Source organism: Aegilops tauschii, chromosome 4, assembly GCF_002575655.3.
Source record: "Aegilops tauschii subsp. strangulata cultivar AL8/78 chromosome 4, Aet v6.0, whole genome shotgun sequence".
Classification (NCBI taxonomy): domain Eukaryota; kingdom Viridiplantae; phylum Streptophyta; class Magnoliopsida; order Poales; family Poaceae; genus Aegilops; species Aegilops tauschii.
The window spans coordinates 353197355-353217666 of NC_053038.3; positions in this window are offsets into that span (position 1 = coordinate 353197355).

Below are 20312 nucleotides of genomic sequence, written 5' to 3' on the forward strand. Positions count from 1 at the left end.
GATTAAAGCCAGTCATCCGGTCAGGGGGCATGGGTGTTTCCGGTTGGGACCGAGAGGGGGGGCACCCCCTTAAAGCCCGCGTATAGAAATTTGATCCCATGCTACGCGAGGTTGTAGCCTCCCCGTCTCAAGGCTTTTCTTGAACGATGCCGAGGGTGATCCCTGGCTTCGGATGGTTGAATTGGGTGTGTACTGGTTAGACGTGTTTCTTCCAAAACACCGTAGACGGAACTAGTCCCCGTGACTACTGAAATCCGTTGGTTGTGGTTAAGTACAAACTCTGCAGAGTTAATTCTTTCCAAATCATCGTATCCATGATCAAGTAGTGTAAACATTATATCCATATCTATCCGTGTGAAAAACTTGTCCCCGGTGAACAAGCTCAAGTGGTAAATCCAGTTTTATTGTTATTCCTGTGGATGGACTAACTTTATATTTGTCGCATGCTTGTGATAATTTATGTTCCCGAATGATTGTATTATTGAGCTGTGATATAAGCCCTTTATGTGACGTCGCGCAGACGTCCGACTGTGGCGTGTACTTGTTTCTTACTTTAAATATAAGCCCTTTATGTGATGTCGCACAGACGTCCGACTGTGGCATGCACTGTCTTTATTTTCTGTTGCAAGCCCTTTATGTGGTGTTGCCTCGACGCCCGACTGTGGCATTATTATTCCACATTTTCCGCTCGAGGAGTCTTTCAGACACTCATTTGGCACCCGCATTATTATTCCGCATTTTCCGCTCGAGGAGTCTTTCAGACACTCGTTTGGCACCTGTATCATTATTCCGCATTTTCCGCTCGAGGAGTCTTTCAGACACTCGTTTGGCACCCGCATTATTATTCCGCATTTTCCGCTCGAGGAGTCTTTCAGACACTCGTTTGGCACCTGTATTATTATTCCGCATTTTCCGCTCGAGGAGTCTTTCAGACACTCGTTTGGCACCAGTATTACTATTCTGCAGTTTCCGCTCGAGGCGTCATTCAGACCCTCGCTTGGCACCCAGTATTTATTATCTCTATGTCTGATCGCACTGGTTAACTTGTTCATGTGCTTCATGTTTACATTTGTTATATCTTATGTCCGAACTGTCTTGCGAGTACTTTCATAGTACTCACCTGGCTTGTTGATTTGGCCAGATGTTGACGAAGGCGATCTCTTGGATGAAGAGTTTGATAGCGCGTCCGACGCCTAGAGGAGTCCCAGTCAGTCCCGCGCGATCCCGGATTTTGGTCACTTGTTTTGTATACGCTTCCGCCACCCGCAATAAGTCTTCTCGAGCCTCACTCTGACGCTCGATGAGCTGTAGTCTTCTGGAATCATATCACTCGCTTCGCGGTGATATTTCCACCACCGTTATTATCGTGAGTTAGTAGTTGCCACCCTATCCGCCGTATTGTTTTAGCGGCGTGCATGTAATAAATTGTTGGGCAGTCTCTGCTCAACCTTGTATTATATTTAGTACTCCTGGTATTTTTTTTCTTCTGTGACCAAGATATTGTCTACCAGTGAGAAGGGATTCTTCCTCGCTGGTCCGTAAAAGGGATTGGTCTCTCAATAATTATCTTATTGAAAAACCGGTCGTGACAAGCTTGGCATCAGAGCCAGGCTGACTGTAGGAAGCCACTAGGTGCGATCGCTAATCGGTTATTAGCGTCTTTTGTGCTTTTTCAGCATTTTGCAATTGTAGCTATTTTCTGTTGGTCATCATAAATTTATGACATGACTACTCAGAATTTTTGCCTACTTTTGTAGATGGCTGGCAGCAGCTGTGAGAATCGAGTGTTCACCAACGTGCCCGAGGGGTTTGTCAAGCTCCTCGTCTCCATCACCAAGCTCGCGATCGGGCCAGCAGCTCGCCCGGAGTTCACACTCTACCAGCACAAGCTTAGTGACGACATGTCTATGCACCAGGCTGTGGTGCAATTCAAGGGAGGACGTTCTGCTGTTCGCCACTTCCGTTTTGTGGGAAGGGCCATGCCTACGGAGAGGCATGCCATGCAGATGGCTGCCCGTGAGGCGATAGCTCGCCTTCGGGACATCCTTCCTACGATGAAGACTCATCGCTACCGCTACCTCCCATGCCATGTGCCTTACACCAGCCACTATGCGTTTGCCTGCCATCGAGGAGAACGAGATGAAGCCATCGAGATGGTTGTGGAGTATCTCAAGGCTCTGGAGGAGTCTTTCGACAACCTCGTAGATGATCTTGTGGCTGCCCGCATGGACTTAGTCCGGGGCGGTCCTGCCAGCAGGAAGGAGCTTCTCCACACGGCGCCGCCCCTGACATTCGTCTCGTCTTCAGCCTCTTATGCACCGGCTGTTTTGGCCACTGCTCGCCGTCTGCCTACCACTGAGGAGTTCGACCGAGTCATCGCTCCTACTCCAGTCAGAGCCGCACCACCTGCCGCACACGCTCTACCACCAGTCGCCCCCGCACCATCACCGCAGCGCAGCGTTACGCGCCAGGAGCCAGCTAGAGAGGAGGTGGAGGTTGACTCTCCTGGACCGCTGAGCCTTGCCATCGGCAAGGGGAAGGAGATCTTCACCATCTCCGACTGAGAGCACCGAGTAGCCGCGTGCTATGTCTGCCTGTATGATGTGCTGTTTATTCCTGTATGATAGTTTGTATTGGTGTGTTTGCTGCCTTCCGGAGTAGTACGCTAGTTTTTAATAACATGTCGGGATGTGTACGCGCATCCTGAGTGCTGTATCACGTGTTTGCTTTTCGCATGTAAGATTTATGTTAAGCACTTCTTCTCCATGAAAAATCATTTGTGTTTCTTTGAAAACCTTGAAGCCTTTTAATTGTTGCCTTTGCAAGACTTTTTTTTCTTGTGCTACACAGTTTTTCTCATGGGCTTTGCAAAATAATACCCCAGACTGGAAAAATGTCTCGCCCATGGACTCGCTCCATGCCCAATCAGCCAGAAGAGGTTTACGGGACACAGACCAGCAACAATTTCACTCAGGGTCAGTCCAGCCAACAGGACAGCGAAGCAGCACTGTCTCAAGTATGCCGTCTCTTCGAGCAAAGCCAGCAACAGCACCAAGAGATGATGAACCATGTCATCAACATGGGAAACCACCGTGAACCCTATCAACCCCATTCCAAGTTATGTGAGTTACAGAAGACTCGCCCCTCAACTTTTGCTCACACCGATAGGCCGCTGGAAGCCGATGATTGGCTTCATGAGATTGAAAGGAAACTGATTATTGCTCAGTGCTCAGATCATGAGAAGGTGCTTTATGCACCACACTATCTTACTGGAGCAGCCGCAGCATGGTGGGAAAACTTCCTACACATGCATCCCAGGGAACACAACATCACCTGGGAAGAGTTCAAGGAAGGCTTCCGTGGGGCACACATCCCCAGGAGCATCCTAAAGATCAAGAAGAGAGAGTTCGGTGACCTGAAGCAGAGAGGCATGTCAGTCACAGAATACAACGGTCAGTTCACCCAGCTGTCTCGTTATGCCTACGACGAGCACATGACAGAAAGCAAGAAGATGGAAAAATTCCTGGACGGCCTGGCACCAGCACTGAGATGCCAACTGATTGTGCACACCTTTCCGGATTTTAAGACGCTGGTGGACAAGGCCATCACCTTGGAGAATGAGCGCCGTAGTCTGGAAGATATCCGTAAGCGGAAGAGGGACAAGACGACTCTTGCCCGCAGCAACCGAGGCAAGACTGAGGTCCCAAGGACAGACGCAAGGAGATCCACGACTACTGAGCCAAGGCCCGTCGGACAGTTTCATGCCAGGGACAAGGAGTTCACATACCGTCCAGGGGTCACCTGGTATGCTTGGGGTCAGCAAGGGCATTATGCTAAACAGTGCCCGAAGCCAAGAGACTCGGCACCCAAGCCGAACAATGGTGGAAACAATCCCGCCCCCAAGCGCAACAACTTCAACCCCAGCAACAACCACAGGAAGGGTCACCTGAACCATGTGACCAGGGAAGAAGCACAGAATGCCCCAGACATCGTGCTCGGTACGTTCCCTGTCAACACAGTACCTGCCACGGTTTTGTTTGATTCTGGAGCTTCCCATTCGTTCGTTTCGAAGAGTTTTGTTTCGCAACATGGTTTTCCGATACTTCCCTTGGAAAAAATCTATGATCATCAAGTCCCCCGTAAATAAGCAAATCGCTCAGGGTTACTGCCAAGGAGTGGTCATTGAGTTCCAAGGGCTACAATTCCACGCGAATCTCATCGTGTTGGAAAGTAAAGGACTGGATGTCATTTTAGGGATGGACTGGTTGACCACCAACAAAGGATTCATTGACTGCTTCAATCGAACAGTGATTCTCACTCACCATCACGGCAAGACTATAAGAGTTTCCGCTCAAGAAAGGCCACGATCACAGAAACCAAAACTGAACAAAATGGACATTGCAGAACTGAGAAAAGTTCCAGTGGTATGCGAGTTTCCTGATGTGTTCCCTGAAGAACTACCAGGCATGCCACCAGACCTAGAGATCGAATTCAGCATCGAACTAGCACCTGGCACCGCTCCCATCTATAAGAAGCCGTATAGAATGGCACCCTCAGAATTGGTGGAGTTGAAGAAGCAGATAAAGGAATTGTTGGACAAAGGATTTATTCGAGCCAGCTCCTCACCATGGGGTTCGCCTGTGTTGTTCGCCAAGAAGAAGGATGGGACACTGAGACTGTGTATAGACTATCGAGCCCTCAATATGGTCACCATCAAAAACAAATATCCGATGCCACGGATAAATGATTTGTTTGACCAGCTCGCACAAGCTAAGGTATTTTCAAAGATTGATTTGAGATCGGGATACCATCAACTGAAGGTACGGACAGAGGATATCCCCAAGACAGCATTCACTTCCAGATATGGGTTATACGAGTTCACAGTGATGCCTTTTGGACTAACGAATGCCCCCGCATATTTTGTCCACCTCATGAACAAAGTGTTCATGAAATTCATGGACAAATTTGTGGTGGTATTCATTGACGATATTCTGGTTTACTCAAGGACACCAGAAGAGCATGCTGAGCACCTCAGAATTGTTTTGGGAGAATTGAGGAAGCATCAGTTGTACGCCAAGTTTAGCAAATGCGAATTTTGGCTAAGACAAGTTGGTTTCTTAGCCATATACTGAACCAAGAAGGCGTGGCCGTAGACCCAGAAAAGGTCAAGGCCATACTGGACTGGAAGCCGCCCGCCAACGTCACAGATGTGCGGAGTTTCCTAGGAATGGCCGGATATTACAGGAGATTTATTGAAGGATTCTGCACTGTGGCGAAGCCTATGACCCAGCTACTCAAGAAGGACAAGAAATTCGTATGGACGGAAGCATGTGAGCAAAGCTTCCAAGAACTCAAGAAGAAGCTGACAACCGCACCAGTCTTAACTGTGCCAGACATACACAAGAGCTTTGAAGTGTATTGTGACGCGTCCCGAAAAGGTCTCGGATGCGTACTAATGCAGGATGGCAAAGTTGTCGCATATGCCTCCAGGCAGCTGCGAATACATGAGGAGAATTACCCAACGCATGACTTAGAGCTAGCAACAGTCATACATGCACTCAAGGAGTGGAGGCACTTTCTGTTGGGAAATCGCTGTGAAATATACATGGACCATAAGAGCCTCAAATATATTTTCACACAGCCAGAGCTGAATTTACGCCAACGACGCTGGTTGGAACTGGTCAAAGACTATGACGTCGGCATTCACTACCACCCAGGGAAAGCAAATGTAGTAGCCGATGCCCTTAGTCGAAACCCCAGCCCGGACAATGACGGTCAGCAAGATTTGAGGCCTGAGTTTCAGCGAGAGTTCGCTAGGCTCAACATGATGTTAGTCTCCGAGGGCACCGTATCAAATCTGGAGATACAACCCACCCTGGTGGAACGAATTAAGAAGGCTCAACAGGGACATCCCAGCATCGAAGGCATAAAGAAGAAAATGAATCTTAGTAAGACTTCAGAGTTCGTCACAGACGGTGAAGGAACATTGTGGTACCGAAACAGACTTTGCGTACCTAACATTGAGGAACTCAAGCAACAGATCTTGACGGAAAGCCACACCGCTCCATACTCGATCCATCCTGGAGGAACCAAAATGTACAAGGACATCCAGGAAAGATTTTGGTGGCACGGTATGAAAAGAGATATAGCCACATTTATTGCTTGTTGCGATTCATGTCAGCGCATCAAGGCCGAGCATCAAAAGCCAGCAGGGCTACTCCAACCAAACAGAATACCAGAGTGGAAATGGGATGAAATAGGAATGGATTTCATTGTTGGACTACCCCGATCACAACGTGGGAATGACGCCATATGGGTCATCACAGACCGACTAACCAAGGTTGCTCATTTCATTCCCGTGAAGACTACCTACTCCACACAAAGACTGGCAAAACTTTATCTATCTCGCATAGTTTGCTTGCATGGAGTCCCAAAGACTATAATATCAGACCGAGGCACCCAATTCGTCTCCAAATTTTGGGATCACCTACAACAAGCTCTGGGCACGCAGCTAGCTTTCAGTACAGCATACCACCCTCAGACTGATGGACAAACGGAACGTGTAAACCAAATCCTAGAGGATATGCTAAGAGCCTGTGTGCTCACCTATGGATCCAGTTGGGAAGAGAGTTTGTCGTATGCCGAATTTGCTTACAACAACAGTTACCAAGCGAGCTTGCAAATGGCACCCTTTGAAGCATTGTACGGACGAAGGTGTCGTACCCCACTGAATTGGGCAGAAATGGGTGACAGCCGTATCTTCGGCCCAGACATGCTTAAAGAGGCCGAGGAGAAAGTTAAACAAATCAGGGACAGACTTAGGACGGCGCAGAGCCGACAAAAGAGCTACTATGATCAGAAGCATCGTGAGGTCAGCTTTGAACCCGGTGATTCCGTATACCTCCGAGTATCTCCTATGAGGGGTATGCAACGGTTCAAAATTAAGGGGAAGCTAGCCCCAAGATTTATTGGACCATTTTGTGTGAAGGCACGAAGAGGCACGGTAGCCTACCAACTAGACCTACCCAAGGAGCTGTCAGACGTCCATGACGTATTCCACGTCTCGCAGTTGAGGAAATGCATGAGTAACCCGGAGAAACATGTACCTCATGATAACATTGATATGCAACCAGATCTCACCTACACAGAAAGGCCAGTAAAGATTTTAGAAGAGTCTGAACGGAGGACCCGTCAGAAAACGACAAAGTTTTTCAGGGTTCAGTGGAGCAACCACACTGAGGATGAAGCTACATGGGAAAGGGAAGATTTCCTTCGGGCAGAACATCCATATCTATTTGAGGATCAGCAGAAATCTCGAGGACGAGATTTTTCCTAAGGGGGTACGTGTTGTGACACCCAAGTTTTTTTATTTGGATTTTTTTTAAAATATTTTTATTTGACTTGAGGGGAGTGATTTAAATTTTTCTTCAAGAGAACTCTCACTCTCAAATATTTTTCTTTATGGCAAAAGTTTTATTTGGATTCAACCAAGATCTGTCTTTGGTCTTGGAGGTTCTTGCTTTTCACTTGGACTCAAGACAAAATATTTTCACTTGGGAAATGACTTTTGAAAATCTCCTTGAAATTTGCACTATGGCTTTTGGAAAATCCTTTGCCACTTTCAACAATTCCTTCTTGCCATGGCCTTAGTGCAAATCCCCTCTCCTAACCCTTTCCTCACCTTTGGATCATGATTTGCATCAAATCCAGCAAGTTGAACCTCCCCATGTGATTATTTCCATTTATATTCTATTAAAATAAATTTCTGCCTTCTTTCCTAGCACTTGGACATTTGCAAAGGAACTCCACTTTCTGTCTTGATTTTTGCCCCCAAACCTTTTTCCCCTCCTAGTCCTTTGAACCCTCAACCAAGAACCATGAAGATCCACTGGTCTTCAGTTCAAAATTTTCAAACTACATCTGCTGAAAGTTTGGACCAGATTTGTCAAATTTGGTGAAATTCATTCAAAACCTTCTCCAAAAATTCCAAGTAAAATTAGGCAGCCTCTGGGTGCATTGAGTGGTCATCTCACCAAGTTACAGCTCCAGAAAAATTTATCTCATTGCAAAATCTTTCTGTCGAACACCTGCAATGCACTGTCTGTATCAAGTTCAGAAAAATTCAAAGATTCAGTCAGTGGCTTGCTGTCGTTTTCTTCAGAGAAGGACATCGATCTCGCCAGTACCACCGCGTCGCCTTGCTCCTCGTCCCCGCCCTCTTGTTCCTGCACCGCACGAACGCCTGGTGCCTTGCAGGCGTCGGCGACGAGCAGCAGAAGGTGCGCCGCCCCGTGAACGACGCCGGCGGCGGCTTTGCGGACGCCAGCGGGAGACACGGCGCCGACGACGCCACCCAGCGCCGCCCAAACCACCGGAGCTCGCCGCGTGGCCTTCCACTCCCCCGAACGCGCTGCCGCTCTCGTCGTGAACCACAGGGCACGGAGCGCGCTCTCTGCCGCCGTTGAGCCCGTGCGGTCACCTCACCGTGGACTGACGCCATTACGCCAAGGCCATCTCCGTTTAGCTGTGAAACGACTCCAGTAACCTCCACTGACGCTACCTGGCCACTCAAACCACCTGCCAATCCACTGCTCCGCCGTAATCGCTCGCCGGAGATTCTCCGTTCACGGCCACCCCGTCGATCTGCCTATAAATAGAGGCCCCGAGCTTCAACTCGAGCACCCACCATCCCTGCAATCCCCTAGAGCAAGCCTAGCCACTGGTAGAGCCCCGAGGAGGTCTCCTTCCTCGACTCCGACCGCCGCGACCCGCCACGTGATCCAGCCCGATTCGCCCCCGTGTGTGCTCCTCCGCCTCCATTCTCTTGCCAGTAGCTTCACCTTGCATCCCTTGTTCTGACCCGCGCCTCAATTCGTAGTTTGCAGCCCTCCACCGGAGTTCCCCATCCTCACCTGAGCCGCCGTCCGCCGGAGATAGTGTCGCCGTCGACGTGGTGCTCCCCGTTGGACGAGTCCACCACCCACCGACGCGGAAGAAGACGCTGAAGCTCTTGGTACCCTCCGTTTCTCCTAACTCGCCGTGGTTCGACGCCGGCGTCCACCGCAGTCTTCGGGCGCCGGCGAGCTTTTTAAACCTGACAGGTGGACCCCGCCTGTCAGCCTCTATTCTATTCTCCTCCGAACCGTTTTCTGTTGGCGCCTTCGGGAAAATACGTTTTCTCCTTTGCGCTTGCGCATTCCCAACCGAAGCGTTTTCTGTTTTCTCAGTTAAAACCCTGGAACTTTTCTGTTTCATTACAGATAAGTCCCTGGACAGAAACCTTTATAACTCTTTAATAAAAAGGTATTTTTGAGTGATTCTTTTTCTGACAATCTTCAAATTTTGTCTAGTTTTTTATGGGATTTATTTGAAAATTATGTGGAAAAGTTTCTGTGCAAGTGTTGGTTTTCACGTTAGTACCCGTTTCGTGATTGCCGTAGGTTCCGGAAGAGGGGAAGGAGCCGCGAACTTCGCCGAGCTAGACTCCGACTTCTCCGAACCAGGCAAGCACGTTTTGAACATTTGATATGGCAGGTGTCTTGCATGTTCGCGTGAAAGTTTGTGCGTGGCATATGAGTATTGGTAAATACCTCGTTGCTGGTAAGGCAACTACCCAGTTGTTCCAAAGTCGTGATGATCTCTGATGAGAGATGGCCTAATCATGTGGTGACATGAAGGGCAGCAAGGTGGTACTGTTGTAGCATACCCGCCTTGCGTCATCCGACTTTCTCCGACGTTGACGTGGTTGGAGCCACGTTTTTTTCTTGACTGGAAACTGTAGGGGAAACCCCCACAGCATATCAAAACTTTATTGAGAAAATATATACAGTACATGTACAGAAAAATGGGGGATTACAAGAGGTAATCAAAGAATCTAGGGGAAGAAGTAGAAAAACAGGATAGAAAAATGGTTGGAGCCACGTTATCGTTCTTTTTCCGCATGTTCCAAAGTTGCGATGATCTCTGATGAGAGATGGCCTAATCATGTGGTGACATGAAGGGCAGCAAGGTGGTACTGTTGTAGCATACCAGCCTTGCGTCATCCGACTTTTCCGACGTTAACATGGTTGGAGCCGCGTTACCATTCTTTCCCCCTTCCGTGCTACCACATGTCTCATTGCCAGGATGCGGTTTAGTAAGTTGGTAACCTCTTTCCGTGTACACACCAAACAGAGAGGCCGGGATGATGGTACCTTGGCCCAGGATTAAAGCCAGTCATCCAGTCAGGGGGCATGGGTGTTTCGGTTGGGACCGAGAGGGGGGGCACCCCCTTAAAGCGCGTGTATAGAAATTTGATCCCATGCTACGCGAGGTTGTAGCCTCCCCGTCTCAAGGTTTTTCTTGAACGATGCCGAGGGTGATCCCTGGCTTCGGATGGTTGAATTGGGTGTGTACTGGTTAGACGTGTTTCTTCCAAAACACCGTAGACGGAACTAGTCCCCCTGACTACTGAAATCCGTTGGCTGTGGTTAAGTACAAACTCTACAGAGTTAATTCTTTCCAAATCATCGTATCCATGATCAAGTAGTGTAAACATTATATCCATATCTATCCGTGTGAAAAACTTGTCCCCGGTGAACAAGCTCAAGTGGTAAATCCAGTTTTATTGTTATTCCTGTGGATGGACTAACTTTATATTTGTCGCATGCTTGTGATAATTTATGTTCCCGAACGATTGTATTATTGAGCTGTGATATAAGCCCTTTATGTGACGTCGCGCAGACGTCCGACTGTGGCGTGTACTTGTTTCTTACTTTAAATATAAGCCCTTTATGTGATGTCGCACAGACGTCCGACTGTGGCATGCACTGTCTTTATTTTCTGTTGCAAGCCCTTTATGTGGTGTCGCCTCGACGCCCGACTGTGGCATTATTATTCTGCATTTTCCGCTCGAGGAGTCTTTCAGACACTCGTTTGGCACCCGCATTATTATTCCGCATTTTCCGCTCGAGGAGTCTTTCAGACACTCGTCTGGCACCTGTATCATTATTCCGCATATTCCGCTCGAGGAGTCTTTCAGACACTCGTTTGGCACCCACATTATTATTCCGCATTTTCCGCTCGAGGAGTCTTTCAGACACTCGTTTGGCACCTGTATTATTATTCCGCATTTTCCGCTCGAGGAGTCTTTCAGACACTCGTTTGGCACCAGTATTACTATTCTGCAGTTTCTGCTCGAGGCGTCATTCAGACCCTCGCTTGGCACCCAGTATTTATTATCTCTATGTCTGATCGCACTGGTTAACTTGTTCATGTGCTTCATGTTTACATTTGTTATATCTTATGTCCGAACTGTCTTGCCAGTACTTTCATAGTACTCACCTGGCTTGTTGATTTGGCCAGATGTTGACGAAGGCGATCTCTTGGATGAAGAGTTTGATAGCGCGTCCGACGCCTAGAGGAGTCCCAGTCAGTCCCACGCGATCTCGGATTTTGGTCACTTGTTTTGTATACGCTTCCGCCACCCGCAATAAGTCTTCTCGAGCCTCACTCCGACGCTCGATGAGCTGTAGTCTTCTGGAATCATATCACTCGCTTCGCGGTGATATTTCCACCACCGTTATTATCGTGAGTTAGTAGTTGCCACCCTATCCGCCGTATTGTTTTAGCGGCGTGCATGTAATAAATTGTTGGGCAGTCTCTGCTCAACCTTGTATTATATTTAGTACTCCTGGTATTTTTTTCTTCTGTGACCAAGATATTGTCTACCAGTGAGAAGGGATTCTTCCTCGCTGGTCCGTAAAAGGGATTGGTCTCTGAATAATTATCTTATTGAAAAACCGGTCGTGACAGCATGATGCTTGTTGCTTTGTTACTACAAACTCTGCATCACCCCCTTTATAAGTAGATGGAAGCACATGGTGTTGTTGCGCCCACTCGCCCTAGAACTGTTTATGCTTTTTCTTAATCTAACTGATGGTAAAATTAAGCAATGCCACTCTCAGAATTAACTACTGAACTATTTTAAGAGAATTTCTCTGTTAATATGAATCAATGCAACCGTTTTAGAAATGCTACTATCCTATACTTTGTTTTCCATCAAGATAAGGTAGATGCTTCTTTTTGTGGCCGCATGTTTCATCCTCCTTTATTGGCAGTAATTGTTTCCTTTTTTGCCTCTGTTAAATCAGGAATATCTATTCAACTTGTTGCTATAGCAAATTTAAATGTCACACCGGCGACTTTACTTGATTTCAGTGCAACTGCAAAAAACGAGATTGGATTTCCTATTCGTGTTGGCAGATTCGTACATGATCTTGTGTGCGTCATGACAGGTTGGTACTTGCCTTCATCCACATGATCGAGCAGTGTGTTTTGAGATGCTGTGCTACTTGTATTGGTACTGTTTTAAATAAATGTTGAATTGAAGCTATTGTATTGCTGTCTTTTCCCATTAAGTAGTGAACAAAAATAGGACCAACCCAGACATTATGCTTGTTGCTTTGTTACAACAAACTCTGCATCACCCCCTTTATAAGTAGATGGAAGAACATGTTGTTGTTGGGCCCACTCTCCCCTGGAACTGTTTATGCTTTTTGTTAATCTAATGCCACTGGTAAAATTAAGCAATGCCACTCTCAGAATTAACTACTGAATCTTATTTCAAAACTGCAACACTTGTTAGGGATTGGCGGGATTACCATTTTTGTGGCCGCATGTTTCATCCACCTTTATTGGCCAGTAATTGATTCCTTTTTTGCCTCTGTTAAAGCAGGGATATCTATTCAACTTGTTGCTATTGCGACATTTTGCTTCGCTTAATTTTGGTGGAACTGCACAAAATGAGACCGGATTTCCATATATGTGTTGAGATCTCTTTTAGATCTTCCTCAGGAGTTGTTTCAAATCTTGGTCTTGAAAGGTTAGTACCTACTTTCCTCAGAATTAACTACTGAATCTTAGTTCAAAACTGCAACACTTGTTAGGGATCGGCGGGAGTACCATTTCTATTACGGATCGGCCGGAGTACATGTTTACGAAATGTATTGTTCATATAATGTCTCTGTTATTATATATCAGTTACAATGTTTTACAAATGGTACTATCCTGCTTTGTAGTTCTTTCTACATGTTTAACCAAGGTATTGTTAAGATAATGTCTTTGTTAAAATGAATTATTTGCATTGTTTTAGGAATGATACTTTTCTGTTTTGTCATTCTTTATACATGTTGAAACAAGGCATTGTTAAGATAATGTCTCAGTTAATATGAATGAATCACACTGATTGAGAATTTCTACTCTCCTACTTTGTTTCCCATTAAGATAAGGTAGATCAGTAGATGTTTTTCTTCTGGGAGTACAAGTCATCAACCGTTATTTCTTAGTAATTGTTTCCCTTATACCTATTGTTGCTTACAGGGATATCAAAATTAAAGCTCGGTTTTATTCTGACTTTGATTTTGGTTGAACTGCACAAAAGGAGCCAATGTGTCTAAGGCAAACTGCTGCATTAGTGGGTCCAGTTGGTCTTACCACTTTGCAGAAAGAAGCAGTCACTGTTTGTGCTACATTACACAAGGAATGATTGAGAAGCTTTATAGAGTATTAGTAGACGCTGGTGACATGACTAGTCTACAAAGAGCATAGGAAACTCTACAGCACGTGGAGTGCACTGGGCAAAAAGTGCCCAAACAAGTACAGGAATCCAGGACATGACTCCAAATCTGTCAATGTCATTCTAAGCAATAATGATGGGGCATCTGGGTATGGTAATCTGTTTACCGTACTTTCAGTTTGTTAGTCCACCGATTGGTGGGTTGACACTGGGGCCAATATTCATGTATGTGCTGCTGTGTCTTTGTTTTCTTGCAGCATATAAATACGATATCCACAGGGATGCTCAGCTTGATTTTAGTGGAACTGCACAAAATGTCCAGACTGTTTGTGTCCTCCATAATACTTCATCATGCACAATACATCGAATGGTTCTCTAATCATTCATCGTCACCTTGAGCCACCGGACTATATGTTTGAATGGTGCTGCCAGCGTTGGCCATTAAGAAGGGTAAGAAGAAAGACAAAAAGAGAGATGGATGCTTTACTTGTGGTTCGGAGGAACACTGGGCAAACAAGTGCCCAAACAAGTACCAAGAAGCCAGGACAGGACTCCAAGTCTGTCAATGTCACTCTAAGCAACAATGATGGGGCATCTGGGTATGGTAATCTGTTTACCGTACTTTCAGTTTGTTAGTCCACTGATTAGTGGGTTGACACTGGGGCCAATATTCATGTGTGTGCTGATGTGTCTTTGTTTTCTGGCAGCATATCAATACAAAATCCACAGGGATGCTCAGCTTGATTTTAGTGGAAGTACACAAAATGTTCAGATGGTTCGTGTCCTCCATAATACTTCATCATGCACAATACATCGAATGGTTCTCTAATCATTCATCGTCACCTTGAGCCACCGGACTATCAGATGACAAACTGATGAAAAAACCTGCCCGTTCCACAATCATAGGCATTACATATTTTGAATGGGAAAAGCTTGTCAAAGTTGACATTATTTTAATATATTGGAATTGGAAAACCTTGTCAAATTTTGCTCATTGATGTTAGCCAGAAGACATGCGTTTGATATTTTTCAGTGGGACGCCCTTTGCTGTGAGCAACGTCGATCGTTTTTTCCTATTCCTGTCTTCAGTTCAGAAGTAAATATTTACTCTGCTGAGATGCATAGTCACATGAATGTTGACTTATGTAAGATATTTTAAGAGTTTGTTCTGAATATTGTCTATGTAATGCCAGGCCTTGTGTTTGATTGCAAAGTTGAGCTTGGAATGTTGTGGCATGCGGCATCACGAGCTGTTCACCGGTCCTCCTGAGAATAATGCTTCGTATTGTTTTGCATGTCGATCTAATGCCAGTGATTTGCTTGTTAAGAAGAGCATCCTCTTCTGTTGTTTCCGTGCTTAAGAAGTTCATCGTCTTATGTTTTGTTCATAGCCTATACGACAAGTCGGGTAGGTTAGACATGAAACCATATGATCTTCCGACCAACTCATCATCTTAGGCCGTGATTAGATCGTCGTTTTCCAACCAAAACCGCTTGTAAAACTGACGCTTGTAAATAAAAGCAGATGGTCTCGGGCGAAGCGCTTGGTTGGTCGATTTCGACTAGTAAAATATACACTGGTCTCTCAAATTACACGCGTAAGCCGCCGGTTTTACTTACAGACCTCGGGCCCTCGGTTTCATTATTCCTGTATTTTATGCGTTGTTTCCAATGATGAGTAAATTACACTTGTATCTTAATACAGGTGTGAAATAAACCAGAGCTCCCAAGCGCGGCCATACCGTTTCATGCCGTATCAGTCTCTCGAAGGTGCTCATAGGTGTACGATGATCCTGGCTTCCTGAATGAGCAGCGGACGCTGTATCAGACCATCCGTAGGGCCCGCGAGGCCCTCTCCGTCGTCCTTCGAGTTGTTACGCTCGCCGTGGCACCGAGCATTGTTAACATGGTCAATGAACATGAGGATTCAGGAGATGACTTTATTTTGACTGGATGACAGTAGGGACCCACTAGGGCCATAGCCGTACGTACGCAAGTGCCTCCTTATTATGTACAACTATATTTTTTTGCTTCCTCCTGGTTTCCTGACATCACGGTCCCACACCATTGTCAACCTATGTAGTTAATATAAACGAGAGAATTGCACAAGGTGCGGCCGACAGCTGGAACCAAGCAGCTCGAGCAGTATTTGTGTTTTTGAGGCGTGAGCACTGCAGAGTTTTTCTTGGTGATGTTTTCGTTGTTGTTAAGAGGAGAGCAAGGTATTAACTGGGCGGGCTGTGGCCCGTCTAGCCCAGGATAGATATCCAGCCCAGATATTAATTTTTTTCAAGATGAAAATGGCTAGCCCGGCTATACGTTTTTTTGAGGAATACCCAGGCAATGTCAACTTGTTATTCTCCGCCCCGCTGGGATGCAAATCTTTCCTAGGAGGGATGCATTGGGCTTAACAGGAAAATGGGCTTTAAAAATTAATAAATGGGATGTAATTATAAAAACTGGGCAGTAACTATAAAAAATACACCAAACACGAAATTAGTTTATAAAATATTATTTATGGATTTTGAAAATCTTAACTTTTAATTGTTGTGTGCGCAATGTTTCGTTGGATTTTTATGTAATACAAATTTATATTTATTGTGACTAGAAATTTCGAGATAAAAATATTTCGGATCCCATCAAAATGTGGGAAATTTTATTGAATTCTGTCTTGAACGGTTGGTTGAAATTATTAATCGTTGTCCTAGCTAGAAAATGGGTTGTACTTTTAACAAACTATAAATGGGTTGTAGTAAATTCCATTAGAATTCAAAAATGGGCTGTACATTCTTACAAATCGCAAATGGGCCTACTAAGTTGACGCGTCCCCTAAAAAAAGAAGTTGACGCGTATGCAAGGCTTTGTCAACTTATTATAGTCAACACACGGTTCTAGCAGCAGTGGCCGTTGGATGTCTATCCAACGGATGTCGTGCTTCTTCTTCAATCTCGGATATTCTAGCTTCGGCCGCCCAGAAAATGATTCCTCCCCCTGACATCTGGGGCACACCGTTTCAGAGGCTGACTTGTGGGCCTACTAAGTTGACGCGTACCAAGGGCTTTGTCAACTTATTAGTTATAAACGATTCTAGCTACAGTGACTGTACGATGTCCATCCAACGGCCGTAGTGCTTCTTCAACCTCTGGTCTTCTTGCTCCAGCCGCCCAAAGCACCGTCGGTCGTGCCGCCTGCTCCTGCCGCCCGTGGCCGGCTGTACTGCCGCGGAGGCCTCACCGCCCCTACTACTCCCACCGCTGGCCAGGCCATCCCTCCACTCACCCACACCCCCTGTTATTATGCGGCGACGGCAGCCTCACACCGCAGCCGAACCAGTGAACCCTTGTACTCCTCTCCGCGTGGGCATCCACTGCCGCGTCTTCCCCGGCTCCGCGTCGTCCCATTCCTAGGCCTCGCCGTCGTCCACCGCCTTGGTGCTCTCGGCGCGGCGTGGAGAGGCTGACAACTAGGTGCACGGCGGCCGCAAGGAAGTGCCTCCTTATTACGTGTAAAATAATTATTCCTCCACCTGACAGCAGGGACCCACCGGACGGGCCACCGTATTTCGCGAAAAAACGTTGCCCCCCTGACTACTGGGACCCACCGGACGGGCCACCATATTTTGCGAAAAAACGTTGCCCCCCTGACTACTGGGACCCATTGGACGGGCCACCGTATTTCGTGAAAAAAACATTCCCCCGCTGTCAGCTCGGACCCACCGGAAGTGCCTCCTTATTACGCACAAAAAAATGAATACTCCCCCTGCTAGTTGGGACCCACCTTGGTGGGAGGCTGACTTGTGGGCCTACTAAGTTGACGGGGACGGAGTGCTTTGTCAACTTAGTCAATATGAACGATTCTAGCTCGAGTGACCGTACGATGTCCATCCAACGGCCGTAGTGCTTCTTCAACCTCTGGTCTTCTTGCCCCAGCCGCCCAAAGCAGCGCCGGTCGTGCCGCATGCTCCTGCCTCCCGTGGCCGGCTGTGCTGCCGCGGAGGCCTCACCGCCCCCTACTATTCCCACCACTGGCCAGGCCTTGCGGCGACGGCAGCCTCACACCACAGCCGAACCAGTGAACCCTCGAACTCCTCTCCGCGCGGGCTTCCACTGCCGCGTCTTCCCCGGCTCCGCTCCGTCCCCTTCCTAGGCCTCGCCGTCGTCACCGCCCTGGTGCTCTCGGCGCGGCGTGGTCAACATGGTCAAGGAACGACTTCCATCGGAAGAGTATTGTACCTAGAGAGGCTGATAGCTGGGTCCACGACGGCTGTAAGGAAGTGCCTCCTTATTACGCGCAAAATAATTATTCCTCCACCTACCAACAGGGACCCACCGGACGAGCCACCGTATTTCGTGAAAAAACGTTTCCCCCCTGACTGCTGGGACCCACCAGCTACATCTTTGTTGGGGAACGTAGTAATTTCAAAAAAATTCCTACGCACACGCAAGATCATGGTGATGCATAGCAACGAGAGGGGAGAGTGTTGTCTACGTAGCCTCGTAGACCGTAAGCGGAAGCGTTTATCAACGCGGTTGATGTAGTCGTACACCTTTACGATCCGTCCCGATCAAGTACCGAACGTACGGCACCTCCGCGTTCAGCACACGTTCGGCTCGATGACGTCATCGCCTTCTCGATCCAGCAAGAGGGGCGAAGTAGTAGATGAGTTCCGGTAGCACGACGGCGTGGTGACAGTGTTGGTGAAGAACAATCTCCGCAAGGCTTCGCCTAAGCACTACGAAAACTATGACGAAGGATAAACTAGAGGGGACGGGGTTGCCGGCACACGGCTTGGTGTTTCTTGATGTGTCTTTGGTGCTAGCCCTGCCCCTCTATTTATATGTTGAGCCCTGGGGTCGAAACTTGGAGCAAAAGCCTCCTCAGAGTCGGTTTTGCCTGAAAGGCAAGAGTCCCACTCGGACTCCAGGACCAAACGCCACAATCCTTGGCGTCTGGCCTAGACGCCATGGGCCAGGGTCTCCGGCGTTTGGTCCCCTGGCCTCCGCAAAACTCCTTTTGCACCGACTTATAGCCCCGTGGGCCTGACCCCTTGGCCTAACCATATCATCCAATATATGAATCTTTACCTCCGGATCATTCCGGAGCTCCTCGTCATGTCCGTGATCATCCGGGACTCCGAACAACATTCGGTCACCAACATACATAACTCATATAATACTATATCGTCAACGAGCGTTTAAGCGTGCGGACCCTACGGGTTCGAGAACTATGTAGACATGACCGAGACACCTCTCTGGTCAATAACCAATAGCGGAACCTGGATGCCCATATTGGCTCCTACATATTCTATGAAGATCTTTATCGGTCGAACCGCACAACAACATACGTTGTTCCCTTTGTCATCGGTATGTTACTTGCCCGAGATTCGATTGTCGGTATCTCAATACCTAGTTCAATCTCGTTACCGGCAAGTCTCTTTACTCGTTCCGTAATACATCATCCCGCAACTAACTCATTAGTTACAATGCTTGCAGGGCTTATAGTGATGTGCATTACTGAGTGGGCCCAAAGATACCTCTCTGACAATCGAAGTGACAAATCCTAATCTCGAAATACGCAAACCCATCAAGTACCTTTGGAGACACCTGTAGAGCACCTTTATAATCACCCAGTTACGTTGTGACATTTGGTAGCACACAAAGTGTTCCTCCGGTAAACGGGAGTTGCATAATCTCATAGTCATAGAACATGTATAAGTCATGAAGAAAGCAATAGTAGAATACTAAACGATCAAGTGCTAAGCTAACAGAATGGGTCAAGTCAATCACATCATTCTCCTAATGATGTGATCCCGTTAATCAAATGACAACTCATGTCTATGGCTAGGAAACTTAACCATCTTTGATCAACGAGCTAGTCAAGTAGAGGCTACTAGTGACACTCTGTTTGTCTATGTATTCACACATGTATTACGTTTCCGGTTAATACAATTCTAGCATGAATAATAAACATTTATCATGAAATAAGGAAATAAATAATAACTTTATTATTGCCTCTAGGGCATATTTCCTTCAGTCTCCCACTTGCACTAGAGTCAATAATCTAGTTCAGATCGCCATGTGATTTAACACCAATAGTTCACATCACCATGTGATTAACACCCATAGTTCACATCGTCATGTGACCAACACTCAAAGGGTTTAGTAGAGTCAGTAATCTAGTTCACATCGCCATGTGACTAAAACCGAAAGAGTACTAAGGTGTGATCATGTTTTGCTTGTGAGAGAAGTTTAGTGAACGGGTCTGCCAAATTCAGATCCGTATGTATTTCTCAAATTTCTATGTCTACAATGCTCTGCACGAAGCTAATTTAGCTAATTGCTCCCACTATCAATATGTATCCAGATTGAGACTTAGAGACATCTGGATTAGTGTCAAAACTTGCATCGACGTAACCCTTTACGACAAACCTTTTTGTCACCTCCATAATCGAGAAACATATCCTTATTCCACTAAGGATAATTTTGACCGCTGTTCAGCGATCTACTCCTAGATCACTATTGTACTCCCTTGCCAAACTTAGTGTAGGGTATACAATAGATCTGGTACACAGCATGGCATACTTTATAGAACCTATGGCTGAGGCATAGGGAATGACTTTCATTCTCTTTCTATCTTCTGCCGTGGTCGGGCTTTGAGTCTTACTCAATTTCACACCTTGTAACACAGGCAAGAACTCTTTCTTTGACTGTTCCATTTCGAACTACATCAGAATCTTGTCAAGGTATGTACTCATTGA